Source organism: Diachasma alloeum, unplaced genomic scaffold (genome assembly GCF_001412515.2).
Source record: "Diachasma alloeum isolate Michigan unplaced genomic scaffold, Dall2.0 Dall_scaffold_00819, whole genome shotgun sequence".
Taxonomy (NCBI): Eukaryota; Metazoa; Arthropoda; class Insecta; order Hymenoptera; family Braconidae; genus Diachasma; species Diachasma alloeum.
The window spans coordinates 55,970-76,014 of record NW_021680947.1 but is presented as its reverse complement, the minus strand read 5'-3'; the positions used below and the strand labels follow the sequence as shown (position 1 = coordinate 76,014).

General features: G+C 40.4%; 1 pseudogene; it reads left to right on the top strand.

The window, feature by feature from the left end:
• Window positions 1-2,706: 2,706 nt before the first annotated feature.
• On the top strand, window positions 2,707-7,942 carry LOC107044811 (annotated as a pseudogene).
• The last annotated feature ends 12,103 nt before the right edge of the window (window positions 7,943-20,045 follow it).

Here is a 20,045-nt window from a genome sequence, read left to right as displayed (position 1 = left end):
GCTAATGAAGCAATTAACAATTTCCTTTTTTTCGAAATATGGAAAAAAATAAATCGATTCATTACCACGGAGACCTGCAAACCAATTAAATTTTCTTTATTTATTTCTATCATTGTCCTTGGAAAAAGCAAATTGTGACATCCTGCCGGAGTGAAAATCACATATTATGACACATATAAGTTTTTTATTTACTATTGAAAACGTAGATAATTATTGGATGGAAAATATTGCCGATAATGCTATCGGTTTTAGCAGGGTAGAGGTTATCGACCTAGTAGATCGTGACCAACACAAGATGGTGCTATCAGGTGCTATATTGCACTAATATATTCTAACCCTACTCATTCATGAATGATTGTGCTACAAATTGTCAATATTATAATAGGTATAATTTTCGAATCGATAGAAGTTCTTTGTCCTTATGAAGATTGTTTATCGTCGATAGATAGTCATCGTTGGAGTAGAATTACTGTGTTGAATAATTCATTCCAAATCCGTCACCAAATGCAGCCAGTCATTCTAGAGTACTTTCGATAAATAATCATCAGAACATTAGGATATTTATTGCAAAAATTATAATAATTCATGCAATGTCGAAAATTAATGGGTAATTTTCGCTCCTAAAATATGATATCAATTCAATCGTTTCAATAGTGACGTTGTAAACTATCACAATCCAATCTTCACATCTGGTTTATTAAATTATCCTGTCAACGAGTGATTTTAGGGAGGAATATGAAGAAAAAACAGTCGTGGGAATTTCTCCAGCAACAAGAAAAGTCTATTGACATATTTTTCTATTATGATTCGTTTCCGAGATGAATGGATAATTTAAAAACACATAGGAAGTGAGGTTATCCCTTTACAGTTAAATTATCCGTAGGAAATGGACAAAATACTGTAATTGATTTGAACGTAATAAAAGAAATACATGTACATCGGAGGAATTGGAAGATTTATTAGGTCTCTGACCCAAAGGAAAGTTATTTTATTGGAGTCCAGGACAGAATTCTCAAATAAAAATTATGAGACTTGTCTACTTGACTTGTTCTCCACGACTTCTCCACAGATCTATTAAATTCATTATTATGTTGTGAGAAATGTTTCTCATCACAAAATACAGGTCTTCTGACGGTTTTTTAAATGCAAAACTACGTACACAAACGAAACTAAAAAACCCATTAGTCATTGAATTTTCATATAAAATGTCATGCATTTCATATGAAAATTCAATGAGTAATAGGTTTTTTAGTTTCTTGTGTGTGTTTTATATAATTTATTGTATCATAGAATAATGTAATGATATCAAAGTATGAGTCAACATATATTGTGCCTGATCTCAGGAAATTGTAACAAATCTTTGGAAATTGTTTCGTCTTTTAAAGAAGTTCATCAATTACTCGAAGCAAAAAACTGCCTGGAAATTCGGTTCTAGAATGATTTTTATACAATGAGGAAGAGGAGAGGGTCTAAGCTGGATGTGAAAATTTCTGAGAATCTTATAATTCATGCGATTACCGAGGAAATGAATGGGTCTAGATGAAAAAGCAACACATTTTTGTAGAAAATTTAATTTCCTATAAAAGTTGTCTCGAGACATTTTATTCTGGAAGTACTCATTGACCAGACGATTCCGTTTTAGTGCAAAGATTATAATCTACTTTTAATATGTCAGGACTCTTCAGTTGTAGATATTTAATAACTATGCAGATATTTCTGAACCGAGTGATTTCAGAGTAAAATGTCAGGGATTCTCCTTTTTAGGTGACAATTGAAGATTTCCTTTGACATTTTCTTCTAAATTCCCCTCATTAATCAGATATTTAAATAATTAGCGAGATATCATGCACAATCATGTTAAATACATTTAAAAATTTCAAAATTAGGCTACAAAAATTGAAGTAAATGTGCTTCACTCAAGGATCAACATTTAAGGTATGAGGAAGTAGCGAGACCCCATATGGTTTGGAATCTTTCAACGAACCGAGAGATTTTGATGGCTCCAAGGGCTAATGCTTCAATTACTGCACGATAATGAATGTCAGCTCAGCCCATCTCACATAAATACCAAGAACAAACGGAATCGATAATACCACATTGACAGCAAACAAATGAAGAAAATGGGCAGCAAAGTTGTCACTCATAGAAAAATTCAAAATAAGATCTTAGCGTTTTCGCTGAATGCAATGGGGAGTTCGATATTTTTTACATTATTATTGATGATTACGCAGTAATCATGCAAGTCCCTTCAGTCAAATTCCATATAACAATGTCTCATGGAAAAGAACCAATGGATTATTTTCCTATAAAACTCATCCAGTTGAGATTTTTCCTATGAAAATTCGATGGCGTAATTTTCCTACGTTCTTTTTTTTCAATTTTTGAATGATAGGAAGAGACAAATGGAATCGACAAGAAGTACAAAATTCATGCTGAATTATTTCTATTGACAAACTCTCAAAAAAATAAATGGTATAGAAAAATACTCATCCTATTAATTTTTTCCATGCAATTTTTCTCTTAAAAAAAAAACGCTGAGACATCCTTAGAAATTGGTCTTTCTTCGGTGACAACACTAGCAGGTGATTGTGTTTTTTGAGGCCCTCGAATTTCCACATCTCGCCCAGAAATTAGTGATATTCATTGATGCCATGTGATCAGCCTTTACTGTTGTGAATTTTGATTTCATTGGGGATTCTGCAGTAGATGTGGATACATCCACTGTCTCATGCCAGGTTCCATCAGAAAATTCAAACTCGTACAGGGAGTTCCAAATTTTTGTCCCGCAATCTATCAACCCTGGAGACCCTAGTGCACTTTCCATTCAACAGTGACATTACTTACGCCAGGTCCCAAGTGAACACAGTAGCATTATTCTGGAAACACTTGTACAAAGAGTTTGATCTTCAAGCAGACAGAATTCCTAGTGTAAAGCACGGTTTGATTCTGAATACAACTGCTAAAGTGATGGTGGAGGCCCTCTCCAGGAGTGAAAAGTACTTTGTTCTACTGGCTCACTGTCTCACTCCCCTCATAGAAAACAAACTACGAGCGTCTGCTAACGACTGGACAAGTTCCAGCTCTAGTCTACGTTCTTCGTGACGTCCTGATGCTATCCATTAAGAATAATTGTAACGAGGAGGCTGAGCTTGCCTGAAGTCCATGGACGCCTACTTGTTATCTGTGTACGCTCTGGACAATGCCCAGAGGACAATGCCCAGAGGCATCTACCTGGAAGACCTGAGACCTGCGATTGAAATGCTCCTTCAGGAGAAGTTGTTAGTGGGAATTGAGAGAGGAGTGCTAACCGCCTTCGAGCACGTGGTGATCATCATTCATGGGAGTGCTGAGACATTATCTCCCAAGTTCATCGCATCATTTCGTCAGATTATTCTGCTTGCTCATCGTTACGGAGATCCTATAATCTCATCCAAAGCGGGATTGCTCCTGGAGATCAAAGGAGTCAGGGATGACGTGAGGTATTACCTCTCGACGATGGACCAAGGATCCCAGCAATCGGTGCTCAAACGTCTCACAGAGATACCTCCTCTCGAGGGTAAGACAGTTCAACCTATCAAGATCGTTGGAAGCTTCCTGGGGAAGGTGATAGAGTCAGCTAAATCTTTCAAGCCTCCCGAAGCTCAAAAGGAACAAAAGAGGATGACACCACTGCCACCTGATCCAGACTCTTAGGACTACGTTATCATAAAGTCTGATCCAAAGTTCGATGTTTATAGACTGACAGAGCATCTGAAGGACTGCTTGAAGCGCAGAGGAGAGGACCTGGCGATATTCAATGACACGTTTCAATGGGCGTCTACTGACACTCAGGATCTCCAACAGTGGTTCGAGGAGTCTCGATTGAGGAATGAATCGAATAAGGAGAACACTATGAGTGTTGCTGATACTCCTTCGTCCTCTAAACAAGAAGATCAGTCCAAAGTTATCGAGGATCTTGTGGAATCGGTTCCTTTAGTTCAAGAGAAGCTAATTGACAACTGTGAACTTCCTGAAAAGTTAGACAATCCGATTAATCCTATGGAGGAAGACGTGGTGATTAAGGAGGCTAGTGGCAGTGGTGTCTCTCAGACGATAGTGAAGAAACTAGACTTTGAATCGAGAGAAGAATTCCCAGAGGGAAATGGTGGTGTTAGCACGATGATGTCGAATGACTCACAGCTGCTGGAAGAACCAAAGGTGCCTTTAGTGAGGGACCAGGGTATGTTCTCACCCGAGTCTAGTAGATCGAAACGTGGAAGGGGAGAACGGGGTAGGAGGAGCCATCTACAAGGGTATGATACCCTTGACAGACATCTCAAACGTAAAGCTGGTTCTGATACCGAGTCAGATGCTTCAGATCGCAAGAGGATGAAAAAATACGAGGACACGAGTGACTCTGAGGACATCCACTCGACTGAGAGCCAGCCAGACCCTCATTTACCATCGACCAAAGATCCTTTTCGTCGTGGCAGACTGTCTGAGCACACTAGACAAGAAATCTCGAGGCTGAAGATCGATATGGTTGCTGATTGTGTCTTTCCACCGGTCACTGGACGAAGGAGATCGAAGCAGAAGGGAGAAGACCCTGATGATCACTCGTTAAGGTCTAGACCCCTGAGATCTGGTGACCGAGAGTTCATTGAGAATAAACAGAGCAAGGAATTACTCAAGAAACGAAGACGACGAAGTGGGATTGTGGATGCTGAACCTGAGAGAAAAGGGAATTCCCGGGAACAAAAATTGAACAGTAGTGCGGAATCTGATGACAAATCGGTAGAGTCTGATGTGAATGATGAAGAAAAATCATCTAGACCCAATGAAAAACCTGTGGATGTTGAACGAAAGGGTGAGACATCTGATAAGCCTGCAGACACCAGTGATCATGATGAGATTGTGGAGGGCTCCCAAGGGCCGACGGTCCTGAAATCTCCCAAGAGACTGCCAAAAAGAACTGAAGGTACACCATCTCCATCGACTTCAGGACTTAAATCACGACCCAACATTCCAACACCACTACCTCTGAGGGCTGAGACTAAGCTGTCATCGACGTAACAAAAATCGTTGATAAATCTTCAGCCCCCACCGAAGAGCCAAAGAAAATGATTCCTGAGGACGCTACGAAATCCCCAGGACTTGCGTCCTTCACAACTGCAGTTCTCGCTTCTTCATCACCTCAGAGTAATCGACGTACATTCATCAAGATGAGGGATCGTCATGGACTGTCGCCTCATGGTCGTGGGGCTCACATGCTGGCTCTCATTTCGGCAACCCCTCTCAATAAGGACAGACCTGAACCATGGAAAAAGAGGCCCCTAAAAGAGAGACTGATGTAGTGATCGTTCAGAGGACTATATCAGCAATCCTTCGACACCCTGAGAGAGTATCAAGCCCAAGCGGCAGTCGTTAAGAGAAGATCTTCAACGACATGAAGGGTAACGAGTTCCCCATGTCACAAACTCCCTTCTTCAACCTGAAGAACGACGGTGAAAGGGGATCACCGAAGAAGGACCAACCTAAAGAGTCAACCTATTGATCACGACTACGCTGAGCCAAATGACTTCGACATGGACACATCAGAACAGGAATTGCCTCCACTGGAGTGGTCCAGTGCTAACCCACCTTCTCTGATAGCATCCCCAAGCTTTGGTATCCTCAAACGACACAAATGACTCCCTCTGGACACCGAAGAAGTCATTCCCGAACGAAAACGCGTGAGCTTCGCAGATCCTCCAGTATTCCGACAAATGTGGTACGTCCCTGCAACTTCTAAATTCACAAAGAGTGGAGTTCCAGGTTCTACAGGAAGAAAGGATACCCCTTTTTATGGCGAAACCCAGTCAGCCTAGGATGGTTGTCACAGTGGCTGATACCTCAACAATTGAAGAGTTGGAGAGTCTAAATGAAGTTGATCTCCAACGACAAAAGGACAATGAACTCCTGGCGAAGATAGCTAATGACCTTGAGGAGGAAGACGACGTGAATTTCGATTCTGATGCTGATGATACCCCGAAGGACAAGGTTGTTGAGACTACAGCGCTCGACGGTAGTAAAAACGATGGAGATGGTATGATAACTCAGACCATCTCCAACACTTCTTTTGGTGAATCCCAGAGTCTTCGACCGGTCAATCAGAACGACAGCACCAACAGCAACTCAAAAACCCTCGATAAGCAGGGACTAAGCCTCACAAATGACTGGATCCTGGGGAAGATCTTAATTGACATGGGGACCTCTAAAGTACCAAACCTTGAGGAGACAATCGACATCCAGAAATTGAGTAGATTCAACTCCTCAGCTAACTCCGATGAAATGTTTGTTGGTAAAGTCCCCAGGACGAGTACCCAGATAGCTGCAATGGCAGCTGCTGCAGAGGCTGACACTCTTTCCATAACAGACTCGATGTTCTTCAGCCAGACGATAAGCAAGCGCAGTGGTACCCGGAGCAGCATTGATCAGCCTATGCTGGAGCAACTGGACTCGGTAGCACCGATCTCTCACACTCTGATTGGCTATGAGGAATCTCTCAATACCATCATCAACAAACTGACGAATCCTCTCCGGGTGTCACACTTATCGACCTGGTTCGAGGAGAGAGGGCTGAAGACAATTGGAGATCTTGCTAAGATGACTGAGAAGCAGTTGGCTGATATTCGAACGAAGGGCAACCCCAAATCTGCTTACGTAGAAGAGATTCTTGATAACTTCGCCAAGGACTACATTATGAAGCTTGAGGTGGACCAGGCGCTTGCCAGTCCAGAAGGTGAAAAGGACTCATCAGATTCGTCGAGTCTTGAACATATTGAGATCATTGAAGAGACGATTAAGTTGTCACATACTGATAGAGATGATGAGGACACGATGAGCGCCACCAGTGAAGACACCACGACAGCTTCTACTTCGCTCAACTTTTTGGAAAAATCTAAACCTCATATGGAGATTGATAGTGTCCAAACACCTCAGGATTCTCATGATCATCCATCCATGAACATCAGCACCACTATGTCCCCACCGGCCAAGACATCAACTGGCATGGATCAGATAAAATGTAATATTCGGGATAGTCTTTTGGCTGGAGCTTCAATAGATGCTTCAGGAGCTGAAGGAATACAGGATTCATTGAGCCTCACTCAACTGCTTGAGATAAGTGATGTTAGGAAGGAATCTAGGGTCGAGGGACAATTGGTGCAAGTGAAGGGGAAGGAAGAGGTTTATACTAGAGAAGTTCCAGGGGAGGGCTATCACCAATGTTCTAGGACCTGAGATCATGCTGAAGACTGTCTGCTCTGCTATCGGTCTGGATGGGGTTCTATCTAAACTACCAGATATCTATGGTAACAGTAGTGAATTCATCTCCAAAATCCTCCAGTCGTACAGAGGGAAGATAACGGCAGAACATGTCAGGGAACAGTTGAATATTGAAGTTATGAAACAAGCGGTGATAGGAAAATGCTCTTCACAAGAGCTGTGCGATCTGACTATTGAAGCTCTTGAGCATGAAGAGAGGGAGGGGATTGTAGTGTCCTTGGAGTTCAGTTTGGTCAAGTTGTTTAAGAGAATCTCGAGGGATGCAATCAGTCATGTCTTGGGAAATGATGAAGTCGTTCCTTCGACGACTGTTCTTGGGATTGGGCTGGAGAAGAATGATACACACGTCGTTGCTGATACTGTTCTTCCAGGCTCCCCAAACATCGTGGATAAAATTGTAGGGGATAAGGTGGGTGGAGATGATGCGGAAAGATTGAGTGGGTCGAGACAAATGTCACGTGAGCAAATGCGGAAGATCTTTGACACCGTTGCAGAACAGATGGGCTCACTGGGGCGTGTGTACCCTATATGCTTTTTGGTTGATTTTTGCTCAGTCTCCGAACAACTGCCGTACATCTTCGATGCAATTCATCAGCCCAAATCCCTGAAACACATGAACATACTTTCATTTTTGTAAATAAATAAGTAACCACAGGAGTCTATGGTGAGATAGATATATTGTAATAAATCAAATGACATAGAAATTCCAACCAAAACTACTGCACAATTGCGTGATATGAATAACGTTGGATTCCATGAATCTACATAGTCGTATAGCATGTATACTGAAGGGTTATATTTAATTTCGTAGTGATTCGCTTTGAGACTATTCATTACCTAATGGATTGTTATATGGAAATTCCCTCTTCCATAGACCATTTTCTAGGATCTAGAATCTATGCATCCACTCAAACAAATATTCTCACAAACTAATGTGTTATCCTTGTTTTCTTGAATCTCATTCAACCGCGGGGTTCGAAAGTTGGCATGTGCATTCCGATGGGAAAATTACAACATGATGTATCAATGGCCATTGGTGAATGATCGATGTTGGATTGATGTGCATACTACTTATGAAGACAATATTATTCAGTTGTGAAAGATATCTATGGAAACTTATATGATAATATTATTATTATTATCGCAAGAAGCCCTCCACTCGCCCCCACAGCTTTTCAAACGAAAGCTGTGGTCCTCCTTGATGTGATATCCATGCTGACATTCATAGCCGATGAACGGTGTACATTCAGTGCCTGTCATCCCACCATTTTCTAAGTTCCCTCCAATATCATAGACATGTATGGTGAGCACTTAGTCTTCACTAGTAAAATGATGAATAATCATCGGTCTGCTAGTTCACGGGTGGGGAATTCGGTCAACTGTCTCAGCCGAATAATTGAGATCATATGTTGTCTCATTTCCGTGGCATTTCTTGAGTACTCCATTCTTGATACTGACATTGGATTATTATGTAAAGCCAATGTTGTAGCAAATGCAACTGCATAAACTCCACAACTGAATTTATCGGGCTGTCTCGTGATAGTTTGAAAAATAACATTGTCGGGTTACAGATGAGGATAACGTTTTTTAATATATTTTTTTTCATCTGATCCTAACTGCTCATATTCCACTCGGGATCCACTGTCATAAATGAATAAGTTCATTCCATCGTAGTAAGCGCAACACCAATGTCCATTCGCATTACCACCCATGATTTGGATATCTTGAATGCTCTGTGATGGCTCAATGAGATGACACAGAGTGAAATAGTGAGAAAAATGAACAAAACAATCAGTTGTTTCTCCAATTATCTTTAAAAATTGGTCGATTGCAGCGCAACTCAATAATCTAGTGCTTGAAGCAATCTTTGTGATCACTCCATCATCAGTAATGTTTTGTAAGGCAATTTGCATGGTCTCAATTTCCAACCCTCAGGTTGGCGGTCATCGACTTCTTCATCCCTAATGATCACCCAAGGAACATCTTCAACTCTAGCGTTTACTTGAACGACTTCTTCATTCCCGATAATTACCCCAGAAAGGTCATCGGCTTCACCGACTTGATCGACTTCATCGTCCTCAGCTTCGAATTCATCGATTTGGGTATAAATGTCTGTTGGAATGGTGATATCATCAGAAGCGTAACTTAGAATGCTATCATCATCAAGGAACCAGTCGCGACATCTGCTTTTCTTTTCGCCTTGGCATCCGATGACACCTTGGTTATTTCTTGGGCATCGAGAATGTATTGAGGATCTCTAACACGTTTACCCCTGTTCTTCCTACTGTCGATGATTTCAGGCAATAGGCAATTCATATAGAATCGTTCCAATTTCCCTTCCATTTGGGTAGACCAAAATTCATCATCTCTGAGAACTGTCAGATATTTAATATCACGTCTTGTCCATACCGCAAAGACACAGTATGCTCGCTGAGTGACATGCAATTGACCTTGAACTTGGTAATAGTGTACATGGTTCTTATTTATTGCATTACTCTGAGCTGGTTTTTTCTTCTCTCCCTGTTTGATCTTCTCTTGTTCAAAGAAACGAGCATAAATGGGAAACTTTTGAATTGCGTCTTCTGGAGTGATGTCCTCACCCAATGTGAGACACTTTATCGCAACGATTCCATCTGTACCAATGAGGCCATCAGGAGTTGCTCCCAAAAATGGAGCGTTATTATCAATAAACAACCCACAACGCCTTATTTATTTATTCAATTTTTCGGCTAGGTCCGCAATCGCTTGTGCTTCATTAGCTATTCCGGAGCGAGTTGCTGCAGTATCTAAAGACTGCGGATAACGAATACTGCACACAATCGTATTGAAAGATGTCGTGTCACGCATACGACAAATGGCGCCAAATTTGGAAGCAGTAATCATGAATCTACGATATTCTCTCCATGTATCTGACCTGCACTCATCAACCGTTTCCTGTTGGATTTCATCCTGTTTCAGTTGTCGTTCTTTCAATTTTTCGAAATGTTGGGCAACGAGTCGATCGTACATATCTTGCGATATGTCGGGTTTGTTGCAGTGCTGCAACATACGCTCGTGCCAAATAACTGTCACGTAAGGAGTAATTAATTCGTCTTCCTCCAGTTCCCTTATTTTGGATTGAATTATACCACTCGGCAGGATTGTTATCTTCATGCTCCAATAAACTGGGGGCATTCCTAACTAATCGAGCAATGGCATCTTCGATTTCCGAGAAGAATCCAACTTTTTTGAGCTGTGGAGTAACGTCTTCTTCAGAAAGATTGCAATCCTCGAAGGATGAGTCGCAACGAGAATGATCGCCAAAAAAATGATCCATCATTTTTGAAATGTCTGCAACAAGGCTGGAGATTTTTTCATCGTTAGTCAGATCACTCTTCTGGTAATATACGACTCTACTCTCCACATAACGACGCATAAGCAACGCGCTTTCTTTCACACGTTTTCGTAATTTTCCAATCGCGCCTCTTGGTAATGGTTTCGCAGCTTTCATTCTCGATATGTCATCGAGCCGCGTACCAAAACATCGATATAAATGATTAATACATTCAGTCTTGTCGACAGATGCATCGTACTTATTATAAATACCACTCTTGACAATAGTGTCATAAAAACTATCACCATCACCTATGTAAGTTTTGTAAATCAATCCATGTGAGTCCATACTTTTGCTGAACCCTTCAAGGATTATATCAGGCTCCATGGCAGTTGAGGCTTGATTACGTCCCCAATTCTTATAGTACGTGTGTTCTGGTACTTCTTGTCCGAGTGCCTCATATCGATTGCACATCGCACAATATTTGTTTCGAACGCCCACGAACAAAATTCGTCTTGGGTAAGCACCAATAAGCACAGCTGTGCCAGAAAGCGCATCATGTCTCCCGTGCGCGTAAGATCGCTTGCTCCATACACCATCTCCAATGACAGTAGTATACGGATATTCACCATGCAATACTCGACTTTCAGTAATTGCTAATTCGCGTTCGCGTCTACCTGCATCTCGGAACTCTTCTTCACATACAGCCTTTATTTCTGAGAGCAATTTTTCCCGGTTGTTGCGGTAGATATTGGGTGAAATAAAAGGTATGCTCATACATGCAAGTACTTGTTCGCGTGTTGAATATCCTACACCAGCTGTCAAACGCCCAAGAATAGCACCTTCTAACAGAGGAACTTTATCTGTTGGAGTTTGCGGACTTGTCCAAATTTTATCGTTGTATTGAAAATTTATACATATAAAATGCAATAACGTTCGCATACCTCTATCTGTGACTTTATAGATACGGAGATAGTTGAAGGAACCCGTGCAATTTTTATGACAATCGAATTTTTCATGCAGAGTTTGGAACAAATAAGTTAAATCGACAATTCGACGGCCGTCCACACACGCTTCGTGAAAACTTTCATGAAACTGAGCATCGTTATCAGGGTCGACCGACGAATCATTCGATGCATCTTCGCTGATTCTTGGCGCATTGATATTACTCTCAGAATTATTGACACTCACAGGAGGATTTATAAAATCTGAGAGAGTGGGATCGATATCATTATGCGATGGCGGTGCTTCAGATTCAATGTCGCACTCAAAGTCTCCGTCAAATCGAGGAGGAGCTCTGTTTGAGTCGAATTGATTCTTACTGAGTGCGGTGGATGAATCAGGATTTTTTCCTTCTGAAAAAGAACAATTTGTCGAAGGACTATCACAATATTGTTTGCTGGTATGTTCGTTGGGAATAGTTGGAGATTCCAAGCTGTTATGCCCCAGATCAATACCTTGTACAGTATCATCAGCTGTTTGCGGAGCAATGCGATTTCGTCGAATATACTTCTTCGTACTACCAGTGCACAATTTGCCATAATTCTTCATAGGTATTTCAACATTACCACCAAGCAATAATTGATCATTCCGCACGGATGCACCCGTATGTTTATCGATATTTCCCCGTGAAGGAATACTTGGGCAGATTACAGTAGAGGAAGGCATGAAAGAGTTTGTGATGTTGGACGTAGTATCTCTTGCAGTTGCCAATACTGTTGGAGAACTGTCTTGACACACAGTGCTCACATCAACTGCTCTTTCATGAGTAGTATTCAAGATCGGCCAATCTTGGATTTGCTCTCTTACAGTGGTAATACAGTTTCCAAGAGACTTTATATTTGATGTGTTACGTCATGATTTCATAAACTTACCTTTGATAAATCCCGAAATATCAGTATTGAATTCACCTATTTTAGCCTATCCGTTAAGATAATAGCTGGGAATGCTGAGTGCTTTTAGGTAATCCAGAAATAAAAAGAAAGACAGATTTTTGTTTAACATGGATTTTTTTAACTTTTAATCCAATAAAATTTTCCTCTGATTTTACAAGTTCTGGTAACAATGGTATTCAATAATTCGAATTATTTGAGTCAGTCCATTCAATATTTTAATTTTATTCATTATCGGAAACCTTTGAATTCTTTTTAAATCAAAATTTGATTAATATAAAAAAACAACAAACGCAAAAAAAACGAAATATTAATAATTAATTTTGTGTCCTCTCATCTGTTCTCTGAGTTTAACGTCAGAATGATGAACAAATTTGATCATTGAGGACTTGACTCTAACCTTGAATGCGATTTTACAATTAAATTGAATTTGATTGATCAACAATTATTAATTATTGGAAAGTTTTACTTCTGAAGTTGAAGAATTCAAAGTATTAATGAGGGTGAGATATTCCCTTTTACACGGAGTAATAATTATACAAGGTTTCAATTGCTGAATGGGATGTCTCATTCAAGCACAATGATTCTATTTAATAGAAATAATGGAAATACAATCAAGAATTTCCTTGAATATGATAATAATAGTTATAACAGAAGGTCTATTCATTTAACAACAGTATTTGGTGTTAATTATATATTTTATAATTATTATCAGACATTGAACATAATTGAAATTAATTCGAAGAAATCGATACTAATGTCTCTAAAGACATAGTGAAAAATAAAGAATTATTTGATTCGGAAATCCACAAGAAAGAACAATGAAATAATACTGGTCAATTTGAATTAACTCACGGTAGCTGTAATTATAAATTAGGATATATATAATTTCATGAACTGGAAGATGGTCTCCAGATGATGCTTCGGGTAATGCCTCAGGGTTATCCTTAGCCTCTAGTCAATTGCCTTTGATCAATAGCCTCTGGTCCCTTGTCTTTACTGAGGATCTTCGGATGATGTTCCTTAAGACGACGGTGACTTGGAGGGGGTAAGATTTTATTAAATGAAGAAACCGGAAGAAATGGAATTTGTTCCACGGAAGTGTTCCAAAGAATTTTAATATTTAAATACTTGAAGGTAATCGAACCCTTTTGTTTGTGAAAGGAGGTTCCCCTTTTTTTTTATGACGACATTGAAGTGAAATTAAAATAATTGAATTTCTAGTTCGCAAAAATTCGGAGTATGAACCTTTTAAGGTGAAAATCCAATTTAATTGTGGAAAGTTTAGAAAATATCCCCGAGATTAGAACAGGAAAATGGTGAATTTAACAAAAATTTAATGGTGGGAAAATGTGGAAAATATTTCCGAAATTAAAAATGAGAATTTAGATTTATGATTTATAAAATTTAAATGTAAGAATTTCGGAATTTATTCCCGAATTTGAATAATGGAAATTTCAGTTGATTAGTAAATTTTAATTCCAGAATATTGGAATTTATCGCGAAAAATCTAATGCCGAAATTCCGGATTTTTATTTGCAAAAAAAAATATAAAATGTGAAAAATCGAAATTAATCACAAAATTTGATTATGTAATTTCCGGAAATATTCGCAAAGTGATATTTTAAAATTGAATTTTAATCACAAAAATAATATTTTAAAATGGAATTTTAATCACAAAATTTGATTTGTAATTTTTCGGGAAATATTCGCAAAATAATATTTCAAAAATTTGAATTTTAATCACAAATTTGACTTGTACTTTTTCGGGAAATGTTCGCAAAATAATATTTCAAAATTTTAATTTTAATCACAAATTTGATTTGTAATTTTTCGGGAAATATTCGCAAAATAATATTTCAAAAATTTGAATTTTAATCGCAAAAAAAATTGATTCGTAAATTTTTGGAAAACACTCACGAAATAATATTTCAAAATTGAATTTTAATCGCAAAAATGAATTCGTGAATTTTCGGAAAAACACTCACGAAAATAATATGCCAAATTTAAATTTTTAATCGCAAAAATTAAATAATAAATTTTCGGAAACACTCGCGAAAATAATATTTCAAATTTTAATTTTAATCGCAAAATTTAATTCATGAATTTTCGGTAACACTCGCAAAAATAATAATTTCAATTTAAATTTCAATTGCAAAACCAATTTGTAATTTTCGGAACACTCGCGAAGATAATAAATTAATTTGAATTTTCAATTGCAAAATTTATGAATTTGGGAAACACTCGCGAAAATAATAAATTCAATTTAAATTTTCAATCGCAAAATTAAATTTGTAAATTTCGGAAACACTCGCGAAAATAATAAGTTAAATTAAAATTTACTTGAAAAATTTATGAATTTTGGAAACACTCGCGAAAATAATGAATTCAATTTAAATTTCAATCGCGAAAATAATAAATTCAATTTAAATTTTCAATCGCAATATTAAATTTGTAAATTTCAGAAGCACTCGCGAAAATAATAAGTTAAATTAAATTTCACTCGAAAAATTTATGAATTTTGGAAACACTCGCGAAAATAATAATTTCAATTTTACCTTCCTTTATTATGTTTTCCCTTTTCTCCTTTATTGTTATTCCTTTTGCTTCCTTATTGTTATTCCTATTGCTCTTTTATTGTTATTCCTTTGCTTCTATATTGTTATTCCTTCTTGCTTCTATTATCCTTTGGGTTACTCAGATGTATTCCTTTCCTGAGTGGAATCACGACACGACTGACTGACCGATTGACTGACCGTTTGGACGATGCCCTTTTTGCGTTCACTATTAATTCGTGTATGTAAATGCATACACGAATTTTTAATTGTATGGGGGTGGGGAATAAGATGTGGATGAGTGCCGAGTGCACTCTGTAGAGAGAGGGGGTAGGTAGATTGAGGAGACACGCGTCTTATTAAGGGAGGGGGACAATTGGTTTAGCCAGGGTGGTCGCGTTCGTCGGTAAGAGGGGCGCGGAGAAGAGGGAATAGGGGAACAAGCGCGCGTGAATTGTTTCGTGGCGAGAGGAGCGCGGGGAGGAGGGAAAAATAAGATGCGTAGTTAGGTGCGAAGAGCGAGGTGAGGGGAAGGAGGTATTGGACAATGGTGGGACTGTTACGAGGTGGACTGCCTCGCAACAGCAACCCGAAACCAGGGCCATAAGGCCCTCGGCAACGCAGGTTCATACCACCCGTGTGGTATGAATCACATCTCAAATTAATTTTTCCATCGTCTTACCGGATGTAAGACGATCGGTTTATGTACCATTGGAATCGTATGATTCCATTGGTATTTAAATATGATATTTTTCTTTATTCCGAAATTATTATTATTTCCAAAAGTTGGAATTAATAATAATTTTTGTACGTCGTTATGACGTAACAACACCNTTTTTGTACGTCGTTATGACGTAACAGATGGAACGTAAACTTCAGTGTCTACATCAACATTGACAACGTCTTCATCGAGTTCATGCAAATCTTGTTAAATGTGTGTCTCTGACATAGCAGAGAGTAGTTGTCCAGTCGGCAGATTTGACTCCGCCATATTATTCCATGCTAACAATTCATGTACTATACTAATTTTACGAGAATCCATTGTTGGTATACTCACTTTTGCTGGATCGGCTATGCTGTCCTTCAAAATCTCCGGAGCTCCTTGATCATTAATGCGATCGACGTTGCTCCCATGTCTCGTGTCATCGGATGATTCATGTTGTTGGCATAACGGTGGCTGGAGCACATCATCAGACTCACCAAGAAATGTTTCTCCTGATACTCTCTTCTTCTTTGAAGTTCGACTTGAACATTAAATGAATGAAGTTTAATCACATAATACTAATGTAGGCAAATTCAGCTATTCTCAATCATTCTATACAAGAAATTGTATGTAATATTCAATGGTGGATGCACGAACGAACACAGATGCAAGATAACGTCAACGGAATCACGGTGAACCCTACTTCGTATCATGCCGATGAAACGCTTTTTATGTGCTATTTTACATGTCATTAACTAGAACCGCTTCAATCGTATTGATAAGGCCAGAAATCCGGACGGTTATCGAACCGGAAATAGACCCGGATAAAATACTATTAGAATAATCCATCCAAATGTTTATGACTATGTACTTGTTATTTCCCAATAATCAAACTGTACGACTGACATTGTAGTTGAATTATCTGATCTAGAACAATACTATCTGAAATCACTAGTTGATCACGATGTCCGGATATGATTTCATGTTACCTTCTAAAAGTTTATTGGAAATTCAAGCAGGGCACGCAATGTGTTCATTCCCTGAATGATCATGTATTTGGTTGTGACGACTCAAAAGAGTATTACACCATGAGTAGTTATCAGAATGATACTTTTATTTGTGTTTCATCAAAAATTACATAACTTCGAAAAAATCACGTCCTTCCGAACAAATTTCCTCAGTGATTCGGATAGCTAGCGGCTAATTTTCAATATTCTCTACATCACTAGAAAAACATATAATCTCTAAAAGTTTCATGACAACAATGCTAAACGTAGCATGTTCATGTTCCTTTGAAGTTATTCAAAGAACTGGCCTGCAATAATACTGGAAATATTCCTTGGAAACCAACAAAATGTCAGTGAAAAATTGAATCTTGTTCGCATCGGCATGCACGATCGATTCATCCCGCTGCTATCGATAAATAGGTTATGTAATATACTCACTTGGCAACACAAGCCCATTTTTTGGAATGTTTCTTCTTTTTATTCACGTGGGCACCTATTATAGAAGCTTCAGGATTTTGAAATGAATCGGCCTCAACTTTTTGTCAAAATCACTCGAAAAATATCAAATTTATCACTTGAAAAATCGCACTGAAAGTGATGAGGGGGAGAACTTGTAACCGGATTATTTTCTTTATTTAATTATGGGATTAATTAGGGAAGATGAGAGGGCTTGAAAATAATCTAATTACCGGGGGAAATTTTGAGAACAATAAATTGAGTATATTGAAGAACCAATTTGAATACACTAACTTATCACAATATTTACCAGCCTTTTAATTTTTATCTAGGGGGTGGGTAAGGCTAATCGTAAAGTTGACAATCTTTCGGGGAGGACTACTCGCACTCGGAAGCACAGATGAAAAAGGGAGAGGGGGAAATGGCGTGTGTCTAGGGGTTGACTCGACTTGTTACATTACCGTGCAAGATTCTACGGGAAAAAGGGGGCAAAAGAAAAGTGTTGGCTCACCGTTGGGGGAGGAATTATTATACACGGATGAATCTTGATCTGTAGGAGAATTGAAAGAGGGGAAAAATGGACGACGACTTACGGTACATGGCGACGGGATGAATCTCTCTTCAACGGGTTCAGCTAGACGGGGGTGAAATAATTACCAGGACTGTGGGCCTCCTTCCACAAGGATGTCTCACACTTTGGCAGGACTCGTGGGCTGCACAATGATCTAGGGTAATGATATATTCCTGGGCTCTTAATCTCCAATGATTTCACGGGTTTTTTCCCTCACTAATAATTTGCACGTGGCGAACTGTAGGACTGCTGCAGAACGAGTGGCGCGTGCTGGTCAGATTTTGGACTTCGTCCGCTTCCGTGTTCCTTCTTCGTCCTCTCTCGGGGACACTTCTAGGACTTGCGGGGTGCAGTGAAGGAGGTCCCAGGGCTGGCGCGTGGCTACAAGTGGTTGGGTCATTTATACTCCATCCTTTTCCTTGCGTACAATATTTCCCGGAGTGGGTGCGTGCGACAATTCTTTTGGTCCGGTGATGGGTCGCTTCTTCGGTTTTCCCCGAGTTGGTTTCTACGTCTGCTGTCCAAGGTCTAGGATGAGGGGGGTTAGGCGGGGGGAAGGAGCAAATGTACATGTGGGAATCCAACGGTGGCGAAATAATATAAGGAGTATTTAGGGGGCTTGTGTATAATGGGGGGGGGGCGGGTTTCACCTCGTCACAACAGTCCCGGGGGAGATAACGCATAGGGTTCACTCTTGAACTCTATGCGGATCGATTCCTACTCTTACCGTACCTGCTGCCATGTTGGATCTCTCGTGCTGAAAGGAGGCTTATATAATGGGATGAAAGAATGATACGATACAAGTTATACACCGGTTTATTCCCACCCGGCCGGGTTGTCACCGTCCGCACCTCCCCTCAATCTCCTCATAATGTTATAATAACTAAAATATAATGCGTTGGAAAGGAAAATGGAAAATCAAAAAAAAATGTACAAAAGAAAAATCGACTGTTTACGTCGGACAATTCTCATTGACCTCATCTTGGTCCCGCTCAGCGCGTGTTGCGTGTTGCACCTTTTATGGTGGGCAATAGGGCTAGGTATTGGAGGAGACATTTGGGGTGTATTCCTGGAGTAGAACAAACTGAGGGTTCAGGGGGGGGGCTTTTATCTAGGAGAGGTACCGGCACTTGGGGCAAGACTTGACATCGACGTGCCAATCTCTACAGAAGTAGCAGTGTCGAGTCTTGATTGGGCAGTCTTTGGCTCGGGGGTCAGGAGAATTGCATTTCCTGCAGCCCTCGTGGAGCAGGGGGGAATCCGCAGAGATAGGGCTGGCTTGGGGATACCCGGGGGGTCTAGGGATGCGTCGTGATATTGAGGATCTGGGGGCTGGGGTCACTCTGGTGAGTGTGTGGGGCCGAGGGATGTTCAGGGCCATGAGACTAGGGATTGACTTTTTGGGGAGGCTAGGTTTGGGTGTTGGTGAGACTGGGGAGGGTGTTGCTGTGGTGACAGTGGTAGTATGGGGTGTGGAGGGTACTGCGATTGTGACTGTGGTCGTGTGGGATGTGGATGGCAGGTTATGTGGGACGGGGGCTGGGGGTGGCAGTTTCTCTGCGGTGGTGCTCTGGGATTTCTTGGGTGAGGTGTCATGGGACATCTTTGGGGTTTCTTGAGAGGGTGGTTTGGGTGCTCCCTGGAGTACGGCAAGGGAGATCAAGGGTAGGGTTAGTGGAGCGGTAGGTTTAGGGTACGAGGGTGGTTTTGGAGTGGGGAAATCGATGTGGGAGTGGTCTGAATCTGAGTTCCAGGAGTTTGAGGTTTCGGTAGTTGGGGATGGTGGCAGGGGCACGTCTGCGGGGTTGATCTCGAGGGCGTTGGAGCGTGTGGGGGTGGATGGGATTTGGATTGTGAGTGGGTATGGTGGTGTTGGGGTGGAGTGATCAATTTTCTCGGGGTCTGAGTCGGGTAGAGATGGGTCGGAGGTCTCTAGGGTTGGTGATGGGTGTGGGGGCACATCTGCGGGGTCTACCTCGGGGGCGTTTGAGATTTGCAGGGTGAGGGGGGTCGTCTTCAGGCCGAGATGGGGCGGGGTCTCTGGGCTCTTCGGGGTTTCGAGGGCTGTGGTGGCTGCTGGTTCCATACTGGGCTGTTGTGGGGCTAGTGGGTGAGTCAGCTGGGGCCATCTCCTCTCTCGACAAATCTCCTCTCTAGTCTCGAGGATCATCCTTACGATCTCACTGGTACCGAGTATTTCGTTCTCGTTCCGTATCGGGGCATCTTCAGAGCCTGGGGGGGGG